This window comes from Salmo salar, chromosome 14 (assembly GCF_965601325.2).
Source record: "Salmo salar chromosome 14, fSalSal1, whole genome shotgun sequence".
Lineage (NCBI taxonomy): Eukaryota > Metazoa > Chordata > Actinopteri > Salmoniformes > Salmonidae > Salmo > Salmo salar.
In genome coordinates this window covers 48,035,001-48,052,500 of record NC_138304.1, presented here as the reverse complement: position 1 = coordinate 48,052,500, position 17,500 = coordinate 48,035,001, and the positions used below count along the sequence as shown (strand labels likewise).

Sequence of the window (17,500 nt, the reverse complement as noted above, 5' to 3'; positions counted from 1 at the left end):
CTGCCCCCAGCTGTGCTCTGGACACCATATGTGAACTGATTGCCCCCCATCTATCTTCAAAGATCGTGCTGCTAGGTGATCTAAACTGGGACATGCTTAACACCCCAGCCATCCTAAAATCTAAGCTTGATGCCCTCAATCTCACACAAATTATCGATGAACCTACCAGGTACCACCCCAAAGCCGTAAACACGGGCACCCTCATAGATATCATCCTAACCAACTAAATACACCTCTGCTGTTTTCAACCAAGATCACAGCAATCACTGCCTCATTGCCTGCATCCGTAATGGGTCAGCGGTCAAACGACCTCCACTCATCACTGTCAAGCGCTCCCTGAAACACTTCAGCGAGCAGGCCTTTCTAATCGACCTGGCCCGGGTATCCTGGAAGGATATTGACCTCATCCCGTCAGTAGAGGATGCCTGGTACATTTTTTTTAAATGCCTTCCTCACCATCTTAAATAAGCATGCCCCATTCAAGAAATGTAGAACCAGGAACAGATATAGCCCTTGGTTCTCTCCAGACGTGACTGCCCGTAACCAAAACAAAAACATCCTGTGGCGTTCTGCATTGGCATCGAACAGCCCCCGTGATATGCAATTTTCAGGGAAGTTAGAAACCAATACACACAGGCAGTTAGAAAAGCCAAGGCTAGCTTTTTCAAGCAGAAATTTGCTTCCTGCAACACAATCTCAAAAAAGTTCTGGGACACTGTAAAGTCCATGGAGAATAAGAACACCTCCTCCCAGCTGCCCACTGCACTGAGGATAGGAAACTCTGTCACCACCGATAAATCCACTATAATTGAGAATTTCAATAAGCATTTTTCTATGGCTAGCCATGCTTTCCACCTGGCTACCCCTACCCCGGTCAACAGCACTGCACCCCCCACAGCTATTCGCCCAAGCCTTCCCCATTTCTCCTTCTCCCAAATCCAGTCAGCTGATGTTCTGAAATAGCTGCAAAATCTAGACCCCTACAAATCAGCCGGGCTAGACAATCTGGACCCTTTCTTTCTAAGATTATCTGCCGAAATTGTTGCAACCCCTATTACTAGCCTGTTCAACCTCTGTTTCGTGTCGTCTGAGATTCCCAAAGATTGGAAAGCAGCTGCGGTCATCCCCCTCTTCAAAGGGGGGGACACTCTTGACCCAAACTGCTACAGACCTATATCTATCCTACCCTGCCTTTCTAAGGTCTTCGAAAGCCAAGTCAACAAACAGATTACCGACCATTTCGAATCCCACCGCACCTTCTCCGCTATGCAATCTGGTTTCAGAGCTGGTCATGGGTGCACCTCAGCCACGCTCAAGGTCCTAAATGATATCGTAACCGCCATCGATAAGAAACAATACTGTGCTGCTGTATTCATTGACCTGGCCAAGGCTTTCGACTCTGTCAATCACCACATCCTCATCGGCAGACTCAATAGCCTTGGTTTCTCAAATGACTGCCTCGCCTGGTTCACCAACTACTTCTCAATAGAGTTCAATGTGTCAAATCGGATAGCCTGTTGTCCGGGCCTCTGGCAGTCTCTATGGGGGTGCCACAGGGTTCAATTCTTGGGCCAACTCTTTTCTCTGTATACATCAATGATGTCGCTCTTGCTGCTGGTGAGTCTCTGATCCACCTCTACGCAGATGATACCATTCTGTATACTTCTGGCCCTTCTTTGGACATTGTGTTAACTACCCTCCAGACGAGCTTCAATGCCATACAACTCTCCTTACGTGGCCTCCAACTGCTCTTAAAAGCAAGTAAAACTAAATGCATGCTCTTCAACCGATCGCTGCCCGCACCCGCCCGCCTGACTAGCATCACTACTCTGGATGGTTCTGACTTAGAATATGTGGACAACTACAAATACCTAGGTGTCTGGTTAGACTGTAAACTCTCCTTCCAGACTCGCATCAAACATCTCCAATCCAAAGTTAAATCTAAAATTGGCTTCCTATTTCACAACAAAGCCTCCTTCACTCATGCTGCCAAACATACCCTCGTAAAAAATGGACTAGCCTACCGATCCTTGACTTCGGCGATGTCATTTACAAAATAGCCTCCAATTCCCAACTCAATAAACTGGATGCAGTCTATCACAGTGCCATCCATTTTGTCACCAAAGCCCCATATACTACCCACCACTGCGACCTGTACGCTCTCGTTGGCTGGCCCTCACTTCATACTCGTTGCCAAACCCACTGGCTCCAGGTCATCTACAAGACCCTGCTAGGTAAAGTCCCCCCTTATCTCAGCTCACTGGTCACCATAGCAGCACCCACCTGTAGCACGCGCTCCAGCAGGTATATCTCTCTGGTCACCCACAAAGCCAATTCCTCCTTTGGCCGTCTCTCCTTCCAGTTCTCTGCTGCCAATGACTGGAACGAACAACAAAAATCTCTGAAACTGGAAACACTTATCTCCCTCACTAGCTTTAAGCACCAGCTGTCAGAGCAGCTCACAGATCACTGCACCTGTACATAGCCCATCTATAATTTAGCCCAAACAACTACCTCTTCCCCTACTGTATTTATTTATTTATTTTGCTCCTTTGCACCCCATTATTTATATTTCTTCTTTGCACTTTCTTCCACTGCAAATCTACCATTCCAGTGTTTTACTTGCTATATTGTATTTACTTTGCCACCATGGCCTTTTTTGCCTTTACCTCCCTTATCTCACCTCATTTGCTCACTTTGTATATAGACTTATTTTTCTACTGTATTATTGACTGTACGTTTGTTTTACTCCATGTGTAACTCTGTGTTGTATGTGTCGAACTGTTTTGCTTTATCTTGGCCAGGTCACAGTTGTAAATGAGAACTTGTTCTCAACTTGCCTACCTGGTTAAATAAAGATGAAATATTTTTGTTTTTTTAAATAATAAAACCTAGACCAGGGGGAGGTTTATAGAACAGCCCTTCATAAGAAACCTCGAACAGGGGGAGGTTTAAAGAACAGCACTTCATAATAAATCCTAGACCAGGGGGAGGTTTAAAGAACAGCCCTTCATAATAAATCCTAGACCAGGGGGAGGTTTAAAGAACAGCCCTTCATAATAAATCCTAGACCATTTTGACTGGCTGCATCACTGCCCGGTACGGCAATAGCACCGCCCTCGATCACATGGCGCTACAGAGTGTGGTGTGGACGGCCCAGTACATCACTGGGGCCGAGCTCCCTGCCATCCAGGACCTCTATATCAGAGTGTGGTGTGGACGGCCCAGTGGGGCAGAGCTCCCTGCCATCCAGGACCTCTATATCAGAGTGTGGTGTGGACGGCCCAGTGGGGCAGAGCTCCCTGCCATCCAGGACCTCTATATCAGAGTGTGGTGTGGACGGCCCAGTGGGTAAGAGCTCCCTGCCATCCAGGACCTCTATATCAGAGTGTGGACGGCCCGGGAAACGGTTAAAGACTCCAACCACCCAAGTCATAGACTGTTCTCTCTGCTTCCACACAGCAAGCGGTACCGGTGCACCAAATCTGACGCCGACTATCTCCAAGCAATAAGACTGATAAATAACTAACAAAATAGCTACACATCTGAGATAACCTTGAATCTTTATTGACATTTTATTTTATAAAAACTCACATGGCCCTACACACACACACACACACACACACACACACACACACACACACACACACACACACACACACACACACACACACACACACACACACACACACACACACACACACACACACACACACACACACACAAGCTGCTGCTACTCTGTTTATCTTATATCCTGTTCCGAAGTCACCTTCCCCCTATACATATCTACCTCCATCACTCCAGTATCCCTGTCTCCTTCCCCTATACATATCTACCTCCATCACTCCAGTATCCCTGTACATAGTCACCTTCCCCCTATACATATCTACCTCCATCACTCCAGTATCCCTGTCCTCCTTCCACCTATACATATCTACCTCCATCACTCCAGTATCCCTGTACATAGTCACCTTCCCCCCTATACATATCTACCTCCATCACTCCAGTATCCCTGTCTCCCTTCCCCCTATACGATATCTACCTCCATCACTCCAGTATCCCTGTACATAGTCACCTTCCCCCTATACATATCTACCTCCATCACTCCAGTATCCCTGTCCCCTTCCACCTATACATATCTACCTCCATCACTCCAGTATCCCTGTCCCTTCCCCTATACATATCTACCTCCATCACTCCGTATCCCTGTCCCCTTCCCCCTATACATATCTACCTCCATCACTCCAGTATCCCTGTCCCCTTCCACCTATACATATCTACCTCCATCACTCCAGTATCCCTGTCCCCTTCCCCCTATACATATCTACCTCCATCACTCCAGTATCCCTGTCCCCTTCCCCCTATACATATCTACCTCCATCACTCCAGTATCCCTGTCCCCTTCCCCCTATACATATCTACCTCCATCACTCCAGTATCCCTGTCCCCTTCCACCTATACATATCTACCTCCATCACTCCAGTATCCCTGTCCCCTTCCCCCTATACATATCTACCTCCATCACTCCAGTATCCCTGTACATAGTCACCTTACCACTATACATATCTACCTCCATCACTCCAGTATCCCTGTCCCCTTCCACCTATACATATCTACCTCCATCACTCCAGTATCCCTGTCCCCTTCCCCCTATACATATCTACCTCCATCACTCCAGTATCCCTGTACATAGTCACCTTACCCCTATACATATCTACCTCCATCACTCCAGTATCCCTGTCCCCTTACCCCTATACATATCTACCTCCATCACTACAGTATCCCTGTCCCCTTCCCCTATACATATCTACCTCCATCACTCCAGTATCCCTGTACATAGTCCCCTTCCCCCTATACATATCTACCTCCATCACTCCAGTATCCCTGTCCCCTTCCCCCTATACATATCTATCTCCATCACTCCAGTATCCCTGTCCCCTTCCCCCTATACATATCTACCTCCATCACTCCAGTATCCCTGTCCCCTTCCCCCTATACACATCTACCTCCATCACTCAAGTATCCCTGCACATAGTCCTCTTCCCCCTATACATATCTACCTCCATCACTCCAGTATCCCTGTACATAGTCCCCTTCCCCCTATACATATCTACCTCCATCACTCCAGTATCCCTGTCCCCTTCCCCCTATACACATCTACCTCCATCACTCAAGTATCCCTGCACATAGTCCTCTTCCCCCTATACATATCTACCTCCATCACTCCAGTATCCCTGTACATAGTCCCCTTCCCCCTATACATATCTACCTCCATCACTCCAGTACCCCTGTCCCCTTCCCCCTATACATATCTACCTCCATCACTCCAGTATCCCTGTCCCCTTCCACCTATACATATCTACCTCCATCACTCCAGTATCCCTGTCCCCTTCCCCCTATACATATCTACCTCCATCACTCCAGTATCCCTGTCCCCTTCCCCCTATACATATCTACCTCCATCACTCCAGTATCCCTGTCCCCTTCCCCCTATACATATCTACCTCCATCACTCCAGTATCCCTGTCCCCTTCCCCCTATACATATCTACCTCCATCACTCCAGTATCCCTGTCCCCTTCCCCCTATACATATCTACCTCCATCACTCCAGTATCCCTGTCCCCTTCCACCTATACATATCTACCTCCATCACTCCAGTATCCCTGTCCCCTTCCCCCTATACATATCTACCTCCATCACTCCAGTATCCCTGTCCCCTTCCCCCTATACATATCTACCTCCATCACTCCAGTATCCTCCTGTCCCCTTCCACCTATACATATCTACCTCCATCACTCCAGTATCCCTGTCCCCTTCCACCTATACATATCTACCTCCATCACTCCAGTATCCCTGTCTCCTTCCCCCTATACATATCTACCTCCATCACTCCAGTATCCCTCTACATAGTCCCATTCCCCCTATACATATCTACCTCCATCACTCCAGTATCCCTGTCCCCTTCCCCCTATACATATCTACCTCCATCACTCCACTATCCCTGTACATAGTCACCTTCCACCTGTACATATCTACCTCCATCACTCCAGTATCCCTGTACATAGTCCCCTTCCCCCTATACATATCTACCTCCATCACTCCAGTATCCCTGTACATAGTCCCCTTCCCCCTATACATATCTACCTCCATCACTCCAGTATCCCTGTCCCCTTCCCCCTATACATATCTACCTCCATCACTCCAGTATCCCTGTACATAGTCACCTTAACCCTATACATATCTACCTCCATCACTCCAGTATCCCTGTACATAGTCACCTTAACCCTATACATATCTACCTCCATCACCCCAGTATCCCTGGCCCCTTCCCCCTATACATATCTACCTCCATCACTCCAGTATCCCTGTACATAGTCCCCTTCCCCCTATACATATCTACCTCCATCACTCCAGTATCCCTGTACATAGTCCCCTTCCCCCTATACATATCTACCTCCATCACTCCAGTATCCCTGTACATAGTCCCCTTCCCCCTATACATATCTACCTCCATCACTCCAGTATCCCTGTACATAGTCACCTTAACCCTATACATATCTACCTCCATCACTCCAGTATCCCTGGCCCCTTCCCCCTATACATATCTACCTCCATCACTCCAGTATCCCTGTACATAGTCCCCTTCCCCCTATACATATCTACCTCCATCACTCCAGTATCCCTGTACATAGTCCCCTTCCCCCTATACATATCTACCTCCATCACTCCAGTATCCCTGTCCCCTTCCCCCTATACATATCTACCTCCATCACTCCAGTATCCCTGTACATAGTCCCCTTCCCCCTATACATATCTACCTCCATCACTCCAGTATCCATGTCGCCCTTCCCCCTATACATATCTACCTCCATCACTCCAGTATCCCTGTCCCCTTCCCCCTATACATATCTACCTCCATCACTCCAGTATCCCTGTCTCCTTCCCCCTATACATATCTACCTCCATCACTCCAGTATCCCTGTCTGCCCTTCCCCCTATACATATCTACCTCCATCACTCCAGTATCCCTGTCCCCTTCCCCCTATACATATCTACCTCCATCACTCCCGTATCCCTGTCCCCTTCCCCCTATACATATCTACCTCCATCACTCCAGTATCCCTGTCCCCTTCCCCCTATACATATCTACCTCCATCACTCCAGTATCCCTGTACATAGTCACCTTCCCCCTATACATATCTACCTCCATCACTCCAGTATCCCTGTCCCCTTCCCCCTATACATATCTACCTCCATCACTCCAGTATCCCTGTCCCCTTCCCCCTATACATATCTACCTCCATCACTCCAGTATCCCTGTCCCCTTCCCCCTATACATATCTACCTCCATCACTCCAGTATCCCTGTCGCCCTTCCACCTGTACATATCTACCTCCATCACTCCAGTATCCCTGTCCCCCCCCCTATACATATCTCCCCATCCCCGTATCCCTGTCCCCTTCCCCTATACATATCTACCTCCATCACTCCAGTATCCCTGTACATAGTCACCTTCCCCCTATACATATCTACCTCCATCACTCCAGTATCCCTGTCCCCTTCCCCCTATACATATCTACCTCCATCACTCCAGTATCCCTGTACATAGTCCCATTCCCCCTATACATATCTACCTCCATCACTCCAGTATCCCTGTCCCCTTCCCCCTATACATATCTACCTCCATCACTCCAGTATCCCTGTACATAGTCACCTTCCACCTGTACATATCTACCTCCATCACTCCAGTATCCCTGTACATAGTCCCCTTCCCCCTATACATATCTACCTCCATCACTCCAGTATCCCTGTACATAGTCCCCTTCCCCCTATACATATCTACCTCCATCACTCCAGTATCCCTGTACATAGTCAGCTTACCCCTATACATATCTACCTCCATCACTCCAGTATCCCTGTACATAGTCACCTTCCCCCTATACATATCTACCTCCATCACTCCAGTATCCCTGTCCCCTTCCCCCTATACATATCTACCTCCATCACTCCAGTATCCCTGTCTCCTTCCCCCTATACATATCTACCTCCATCACTCCAGTATCCCTGTACATAGTCACCTTCCCCCTATACATATCTACCTCCATCACTCCAGTATCCCTGGCCCCTTCCCCCTATACATATCTACCTCCATCACTCCAGTATCCCTGTCCCCTTCCCCCTATACATATCTACCTCCATCACTCCAGTATCCCTGTCTCCTTCTCCCTATACATATCTACCTCCATCACTCCAGTATCCCTGTCTCCTTCCCCCTATACATATCTACCTCCATCACTCCAGTAGCCCTGTCCCCTTCCCCCTATACATATCTACCTCCATCACTCCAGTATTCCTGTACATAGTCACCTTACCCCTATACATATCTACCTCCATCACTCCAGTATCCCTGCACATAGTCCCCTTCCCCCTATACATATCTACCTCCATCACTCCAGTATCCATGTCCCCTTCCCCCTATACATATCTATCTCCATCACTCCAGTATCCCTGTCCCCTTCCCCCTATACATATCTATCTCCATCACTCCAGTATCCCTGTCCCCTTCCCCCTATACATATCTACCTCCATCACTCCAGTATCCCTGTCCCCTTCCCCCTATACATATCTACCTCCATCACTCCAGTATCCCTGTCCCCTTCCACCTATACATATCTACCTCCATCACTCCAGTATCCCTGTCCCCTTCCCCCTATACATATCTACCTCCATCACTCCAGTATCCCTGTCTCCTTCCACCTATACATATCTACCTCCATCACTCCAGTATCCCTGCACATAGTCCCCTTCCCCCTATACATATCTACCTCCATCACTCCAGTATCCCTGTACATAGTCCCCTTCCCCCTATAGATATCTACCTCCATCACTCCAGTATCCCTGTCTCCTTCCCCCTATACATATCTACCTCCATCACTCCAGTATCCCTGTCCCCTTCCCCCTATACATATCTACCTCCATCACTCCAGTATCCCTGTCTCCTTCCCCCTATACATATCTACCTCCATCACTCCAGTATCCCTGTACATAGTCACCTTCCCCCTATACATATCTACCTCCATCACTCCAGTATCCCTGTCCCCTTCCACCTATACATATCTACCTCCATCACTCCAGTATCCCTGTACATAGTCCCCTTCCCCCTATACATATCTACCTCCATCACTCCAGTATCCCTGTACATAGTCCCCTTCCCCCTATAGATATCTACCTCCATCACTCCAGTATCCCTGTCTCCTTCCCCCTATACATATCTACCTCCATCACTCCAGTATCCCTGTCCCCTTCCCCCTATACATATCTACCTCCATCACTCCAGTATCCCTGTCCCCTTCCCCCTATACATATCTACCTCCATCACTCCAGTATCCCTGTACATAGTCACCTTACCACTATACATATCTACCTCCATCACTCCAGTATCCCTGTCCCCTTCCCCCTATACATATCTACCTCCATCACTCCAGTATCCCTGTACATAGTCACCTTACACCTATACATATCTACCTCCATCACTCCAGTATCCCTGTCCCCTTCCCCCTATACATATCTAACTCCATCACTCCAGTATCCCTGTACATAGTCACCTTACCCCTATACATATCTACCTCCATCACTCCAGTATCCCTGTACATAGTCACCTTACCCCTATACATATCTACCTCCATCACTCCAGTATCCCTGTCCCCTGTCCCCTTCCCCCTATACATATCTACCTCCATCACTCCAGTAACCCTGTACATAGTCCCCTTCCCCCTATACATATCTACCTCCATCACTCCAGTATCCCTGTACATAGTCACCTTCCCCCTATACATATCTACCTCCATCACTCCAGTATCCCTGGCCCCTTCCCCCTATACATATCTACCTCCATCACTCCAGTAACCCTGTACATAGTCCCCTTCCCCCTATACATATCTACCTCCATCACTCCAGTATCCCTGTACATAGTCACCTTCCACCTATACATATCTACCTCCATCACTCCAGTATCCCTGTCCCCTTCCCCCTATACATATCTACCTCCATCACTCCAGTATCCCTGTCTCCTTCTCCCTATACATATCTACCTCCATCACTCCAGTATCCCTGTCTCCTTCCCCCTATACATATCTACCTCCATCACTCCAGTATCCCTGTCCCCTTCCCCCTATACACATCTACCTCCATCACTCCAGTATCCCTGCAAGAAGTGCGTCCCCGCATCAATGTTCTAACATCTAGTGGAAAGCCTTCTCAGAAGAGTGGAGGCTGTTATAGCAGCAAAGGAGGGACCAACTCCATATTAATGCCCATGATTTTGGAATGAGATGTTGGATGAGCAGGTGTCCACACATTATTAGTCATGTAGTGTATTTTTCGTGTTTTTTTTTCTTCTAGTACTACATTGTTATTGATTACTACATTGTTGGGTTTTGTGTTTGGAAGAAAGGCATTTCACTGTACTTGTGCACGTGACATTAATACCTGAAACTCATAACCAGGGCAGGTTTTGGGAGTGCTTTGATAAAGTCGATGGTCCCGTTGGCCCGGCAGACCCAACGGGCTCAGGACAGTATGTTAGAGGCAGAGATGCTGGATGTCGGCTGGCTTCCAAGAATAATGGTTTTAAGAGACAGCAGAATAGGTATGTCTGAATAGCTCTGCACAGACGGACATTGTGGTGCCGTTCTGCCTCAGCCAGGGAGTACTATGCTGGTAGAGACAGACCAACGATGGACAGACACACTCCCTCCCTCCCCCTCTCCCTCCCTCCCTCCCTCCCTCCCTCCCTCCATCCCACCCCCTCTCCCTCCTATCCCCTCTCCCTCCTACCCTCCCCCTCTCCCTCCCTCCCTCCAACCCCCTCTCCCTCCCTCCCTCCCTCCACCCCTCCCTCCTACCCTCTCTCCCTCCCACCCCCTCTCCCTCCTACCCCCTCTCCCTCCCACCTCCCCTCTCCCTCCCTCCCCCCTCTCCCGCCCTCCCCCCTCTCCCGCCCTCCCTCCTACCCCCTCTCCCTCCCTCCCACCCTCTCCCTCCCTCCCTCCCACACTCCCCCTCTCCCACCACCTCTCCCCCTACCCCCCCTCCCTTTACCTCAGGCAGCAACAAAACACAGTTTTCGTTTTACCTCAGCATACAGAGAATAGATCCCAAATGGCACCCTATTCCATAGTGCACTAATTTTGAACAGGACCCATAGGGCTCTGGTCTAAAGTAGTGCACTATATAGGGAATAAGCTGCCGTTTTAGATGCACAGAGAAAGCCAGAAGTCGGGAAACTCCAGAGAATAACTAGGCCAACATGCTGGGCTGATCTCCATGTAATCAAATGAAAGACTAGCTGAAGGTAACCAAATTACTTCCCCCAACAGCTTCACAAATCCCAATCTGCATTCTAAATCGCACCCTATGCCCTAAATAGTGCACTAGTTTTGACCAGGGCCTATAGGGGCTCTGGTCTAAAGTAGTGCACTATATAGGGAATAGGGTGCCATTTGGGACGCATTCCTTAGTTGTTTCCAGTCTCCACACCAAGCCTGATGGTGCATGTAGTTTTCCAGGGGGGAGAGAGTGGAGAGAGACGAGGCAGAGCACTGACATTCAGCCAACAAAGACTAATGTCCTGTGACCTGGTTGGCTGGTTTTACTGGGTCTTTGTTTACAAGGCAATCCTGTCTGGTTAATTGTTAAGGCTTTAGTGCTGGGGGCAGGAGACTGAGTGCTCAGTAGAGGAAACATATTCAAGCAAATAGCATTTCCTTCAGATAACCAATGGCCTATCTAGCCAGTCTGTCCTTCAGATAACCAATGGCCTATCTAGCCAGTCTGTCCTTCAGATATCCAATGGCCTATCTAGCCAGTCTGTCCTTCAGATAACCAATGGCCTATCTAGCCAGTCTGTCCTTCAGATAACCAATGGCCTATCTAGCCAGTCTGTCCTTCAGATATCCAATGGCCTATCTAGCCAGTCTGTCCTTCAGATAACCAATGGCCTATCTAGCCAGTCTGTCCTTCAGATAACCAATGGCCTATCTAGCCAGTCTGTCCTTCAGATAACCAATGACCTATCTAGCCAGTCTGTCCTTCAGATAACCAATGGCCTATCTAGCCAGTCTGTCCTTCAGATAACCAATGACCTATCTAGCCAGTCTGTCCTTCAGATAACCAATGGCCTATCTAGCCAGTCTATCCTTCAGATAACCAATGTCCTATCTAGCCAGTCTGTCCTTCAGATAATTGTCCTGTGAGGATCCAAAAATAGGTCAGATCAGCTTGGCAATACATGACTTGGGCCAGACCCAGAAGGGGGGAGGGGGCAGAGGGCTAGTGGGGGGGTTGACAGTTCACACCCCACAGGACAAAAACGATGAAAGTGTTTTTGTTAAGAGAGGGATGTGATCTTAGAACCTATAAGAGGGAATTAGTTCTATAACTTTGTACAAGTAAGTAGTCACCGCCCCCTTGAGTGAGGTCAGAGAGCGTGTCAGCCTGACGGAACCGCCCCTTTTTGAAGAACAGTATAAAAAAACGATGAGTTAAGAATTGACATATCAGACCAGAGAGGTGTCGAGCTGCAGCTCACGTCCAAAGTGATTGGAACTCTGAAATCTGAACACGAGGTAGAGACGATGGTTACCTCCCGGACAATCGCTGATACGGCTGATTAGTATCTAGAAAAGCGCATTGAAGTGGGACCATTCTACTGCTCTTGTCAAATCACCGCAGTACGCTACTCTCATCACCCCACTGAGAACCATCGACACGGCTGGCTAGCCTATCTTCAAACAATCCTCTTCCACAGCGAGTGGAAGTAGAGTGAGCTCTGTAGTTCAGTTCATGATGACAGTGATTAGATAAATAACAGGCATCAGATGAATGAAAGTAAAGTCATGTCATAACCAATGTCCCCATCGTTCAGATAGCCTAGCCAATATCTACCATTCAGATAGCCTAGCCAATATCTATCATTCAGATAGCCTAGCCAATAACTATCAGTCTGATTCAGATAGCCTAGCCTATATCTATCATTCAGATAGCCTAGCCAATATCTAGCCTGTCTATCATTCAGATAGCCTAGCCAATATCTATCATTCAGATAGCCTAGCCAATAACTATCAGTCTGATTCAGATAGCCTAGCCAATATCTATCATTCAGATAGCCTAGCCAATATCTAGCCTGTCTATCATTCAGATAGCCTAGCCAATATCTAGCATGTCTATCATTCAGATAGCCTAGCCAATATCTAGCCTGTCTATATTCAGATAGCCTAGCCAATATCTATCATTCAGATAGCCTAGCCAATATCTATCATTCAGATTCAGATAGCCTAGCCAATATCTATCATTCAGATTCAGATAGCCTAGCCAATATCTATCATTCAGATTCAGATAGCCTAGCCAATATCTATCATTCAGATAGCCAATATCTATCATTCAGATTCAGATAGCCTAGCCAATATCTATCATTCAGATTCAGATAGCCTAGCTAATATCTATCATTCAGATTCAGATAGCCTAGCCAATAACTATCAGTCTGATTCAGATAGCCTAGCCTATATCTATCATTCAGATAGCCAATATCTAGCCTGTCTATATTCAGATAGCCTAGCCAATATCTATCATTCAGATAGCCTAGCCAATATCTATCATTCAGATTCAGATAGCCTAGCCAATATCTATCATTCAGATTCAGATAGCCTAGCCAATATCTATCATTCAGATTCAGATAGCCTAGCCAATATCTATCATTCAGATAGCCAATATCTATCATTCAGATTCAGATAGCCTAGCCAATATCTATCATTCAGATTCAGATAGCCTAGCTAATATCTATCATTCAGATTCAGATAGCCTAGCCAATAACTATCAGTCTGATTCAGATAGCCTAGCCAATATCTATCATTCAGATAGCCTAGCCAATATCTAGCCTGTCTATCATTCAGATAGCCTAGCCAATATCTAGCCTGTCTATCATTCAGATAGCCTAGCCAATATCTATCATTCAGATAGCCTAGCCAATATCTATCATTCAGATAGCCTAGCTAATATCTATCATTCAGATTCAGATAGCCTAGCCAATATCTATCATTCAAATTCAGATAGCCTAGCCAATATCTATCATTCAAATTCAGATAGCCTAGCCAATATCTATCATTCAGATTCAGATAGCCTAGCCAATATCTATCATTCAGATAGCCTAGCCAATATCTATCATTCAGATAGCCTAGCCAATATCTATCATTCAGATAGCCTAGCCAATATCTATCATTCAGATAGCCTAGCCAATAGCTATCATTCAGATTCAGATAGCCTAGCCAATATCTATCATTCAGATTCAGATAGCCTAGCCAATATCTATCATTCAGATAGCCTAGCCAATATCTAGCCTGTCTATCATTCAGATAGCCTAGCCAATATCTAGCCTAAGAAGTGACAGCCTCTGATTAGTCTGACTAAGACATTAAAAGTGCAAGATGCGTGACTAATGACCAAGGTTCGAAGTGATAAACGACCTTTCTATCAGGTTAGATGTTAGAGAACACATGGATGACTCATCAGTCAGTTATGTGACGAGGTCAGCACATAAGGCCTACACGTCACATAAGGCCTAAACGTCACATAAGGCCTAAACGTCACATAAGGCCTACACGTCACATAAGGCCTAAACGTCACATAAGGCCTAAACGTCACATAAGGCCTAAACGTCACATAAGGCCTAAACGTCACATAAGGCCTAAACGTCACATAAGGCCTACACGTCACATAAGGCCTAAACGTCACATAAGGCCTAAACGTCACATAAGGCCTAAACACGGTGATGTCAGCACACAAACGTCCTTAACGGCACTTTTGGTATTTTTTTAGGATCCTCATTAACTGTTGTGAAAGCAGCAGCTACTCTTACTGGGGTCCACACAGAACAGGAAACATGACATAATACAGGACATTAAATAGACAAGAACAGCTCGAGGACAGAAGTACAGACATTTTTTAAAAAGGCACACGTAGCCTACATTATCAATACATACACACAAGCTATCTAGGTCTAACAGGGGAGAGGCGTTGTGTCGTGAGCTGTTGCTTTACCTTTGAAAATTGCTTGGAGGTGAATTTAGGCCACCATCACACTGTAAACAACAGACATTTATTTGATGAAATCGATGACGCACATCCTACGTGACACCACCGTCATAAAAACACACACACACACACACACCACACACACACACACACACACACACACCACACACACACACACACACACACACACACACACACACACACACACACACACACACACACACACACACACCTATAACTCCAATCACGTTCCATCATGTCAGTACAGCACCACATCTAAGATAATGTTTTATTGTCACATCCACCAGATAGGTGTTGTTGTACAGGGTCAGCCATAGTAGTATGATAGGTGTTGTTTTACAGGGTCAGCCATAGTAGTATGATAGGTGTTGTTTTATAGGGTCAGCCATAGTAGTATGATAGGTGTTGTTTTACAGGGTCAGCCATAGTAGTATGATAGGTGTTGTTTTACAGGGTCAGCCATAGTAGTATGATAGGTGTTGTTTTACAGGGTCAGCCATAGTAGTATGATAGGTGTTGTTTTATAGGGTCAGCCATAGTAGTATGATAGGTGTTGTTTTATAGGGTCAGCCATAGTAGTATGATAGGTGTTGTTGTACAGGATCAGCCATAGTAGTACGGCACCCCTGGAGCAAATTAGGGATAAGTTCCTTGTTCAAGGGCACAGACAAATTTTCACCTTGTCGGCTTGGGTATTCGAACCAGCAACCTTTTCGGTTACTGGCCCAACGCTCTAACAGCTAGGCTACCTGCCGCGTACCTATCTCAGAGAGGCCTCTACCACAGAGCAATCTCCTCCTCAGAGAGGCCTCTACCACAGAGCAATCTCCTCCTCAGAGAGGCCTCTACCACAGAGCAATCTCCTCCTCAGAGAGGCCTCTACCACAGAGCAATCTCCTCCTCAGAGAGGCCTCTACCACAGAGCAATCTCCTCCTCAGAGAGGCCTCTACCACAGAGCAATCTCCTCCTCAGAGAGGCCTCTACCACAGAGCAATCTCCTCCTCAGAGAGGCCTCTACCACAGAGCAATCTCCTCCTCAGAGAGGCCTCTACCACAGAGCAATCTCCTCCTCAGAGAGGCCTCTACCACAGAGCAATCTCCTCCTCAGAGAGGCCTCTACCACAGAGCAATCTCCTCCTCAGAGAGGCCTCTACCACAGAGCAATCTCCTCCTCAGAGAGGCCTCTACCACAGAGCAATCTCCTCCTCAGAGAGGCCTCTACCACAGAGCAATCTCCTCCTCAGAGAGGCCTCTACCACAGAGCAATCTCCTCCTCAGAGAGGCCTCTACCACAGAGCAATCTCCTCAGAGTGTTGCCTTGCAAACCATCTACATCTGCCATAATGTGAAATAGGTTTCGTCACAAATGGCACCCTATTTTCTATGGGCCCTTGTCAAAAGCAGTGCGCTACATAGGGAATAGGGTGCCTCTTGGGACAGACCAATAGTGTTGAGTAGCCTAGTCTACATAAATACATCCACTTCCAAGTGATATAGTGGCAATAGGTATTTAGTCCGGTTGACTGAACATTTAACAAAACCCAAGGACCGCTATAAATCACTTCTAGAGTTGGCAACTACCTCCTGGGAAACTATCCATCCTTCATTCTATCCCTCCCTCCTCCCCCCTCCGTCCCTCCCCATGCCTTTCAGCTGCAAATCAATCGGCCAGCCAACCAGGAGCCGGACTGTGTCCCAAATCCCACGTGGAAAAGATATTGAAGAATTCATACAAGATTCATGAACCTAGGGATGTGACAAATGTTTAAAAAAATCGGAACGTTTAAACTACCATTTTGTATGGGTTTTCTGTTAAAATGATGAAGAACATGTGTATTGTAACATTTAGACGTAACATAAATGTTTCATGTATTATATAAAACACATACAACAAACATGTAAGCTACGGCTTGGAAGGAGGAGGAGGAGGAGGACAGACACAGAGAGAGACAGAGACACAGAGAGAGAGACAGAGACACAGAGAGAGAGACAGAGACACAGAGAGAGAGACAGAGACACAGAGAGAGAGAGACAGACAGAGAGAGACAGAGAGAGACAGAGAGAGATAGAGAGACAGAGACACAGAGAGAGAGACAGAGACACAGAGAGAGAGACAGAGACACAGAGAGAGAGACAGAGACACAGAGAGAGAGAGACAGACAGAGAGAGACAGAGAGAGAGAGACAGAGAGAGATAGAGAGACAGAGACACAGAGAGAGAGACAGAGACAGAGACACAGAGACAGAGAGAGAGACAGAGAGAGAGAGACAGAGACACAGAGAGGGAGACAGAGAGAGACAGAGAGAGAGAGACAGAGAGAGAGAGACAGAGAGAGACAGAGAGACAGAGACACAGAGAGAGACAGAGACACAGAGACAGAGACAGAGAGA

General features: G+C 47.1%; 1 protein-coding gene across 8 annotated transcripts in view; it reads right to left on the bottom strand.

Annotated features, from left to right (window-relative positions):
* Positions 1-17,500, bottom strand: part of LOC106569653 (receptor-type tyrosine-protein phosphatase F) — a 470,260-nt gene that overhangs the window by 312,088 nt on the left and 140,672 nt on the right. For 2 of the 8 annotated variants that reach the window (XM_082961019.1, XM_082961020.1), the window contains one exon: positions 2,284-2,379. The exons of the other annotated variants lie outside the window; for them this stretch is intronic. The gene's annotated coding sequence lies outside the window, so the exon portion shown is untranslated. The remainder of the gene's footprint in view (positions 1-2,283; positions 2,380-17,500) is intronic. 8 annotated transcript variants of the gene reach the window in all.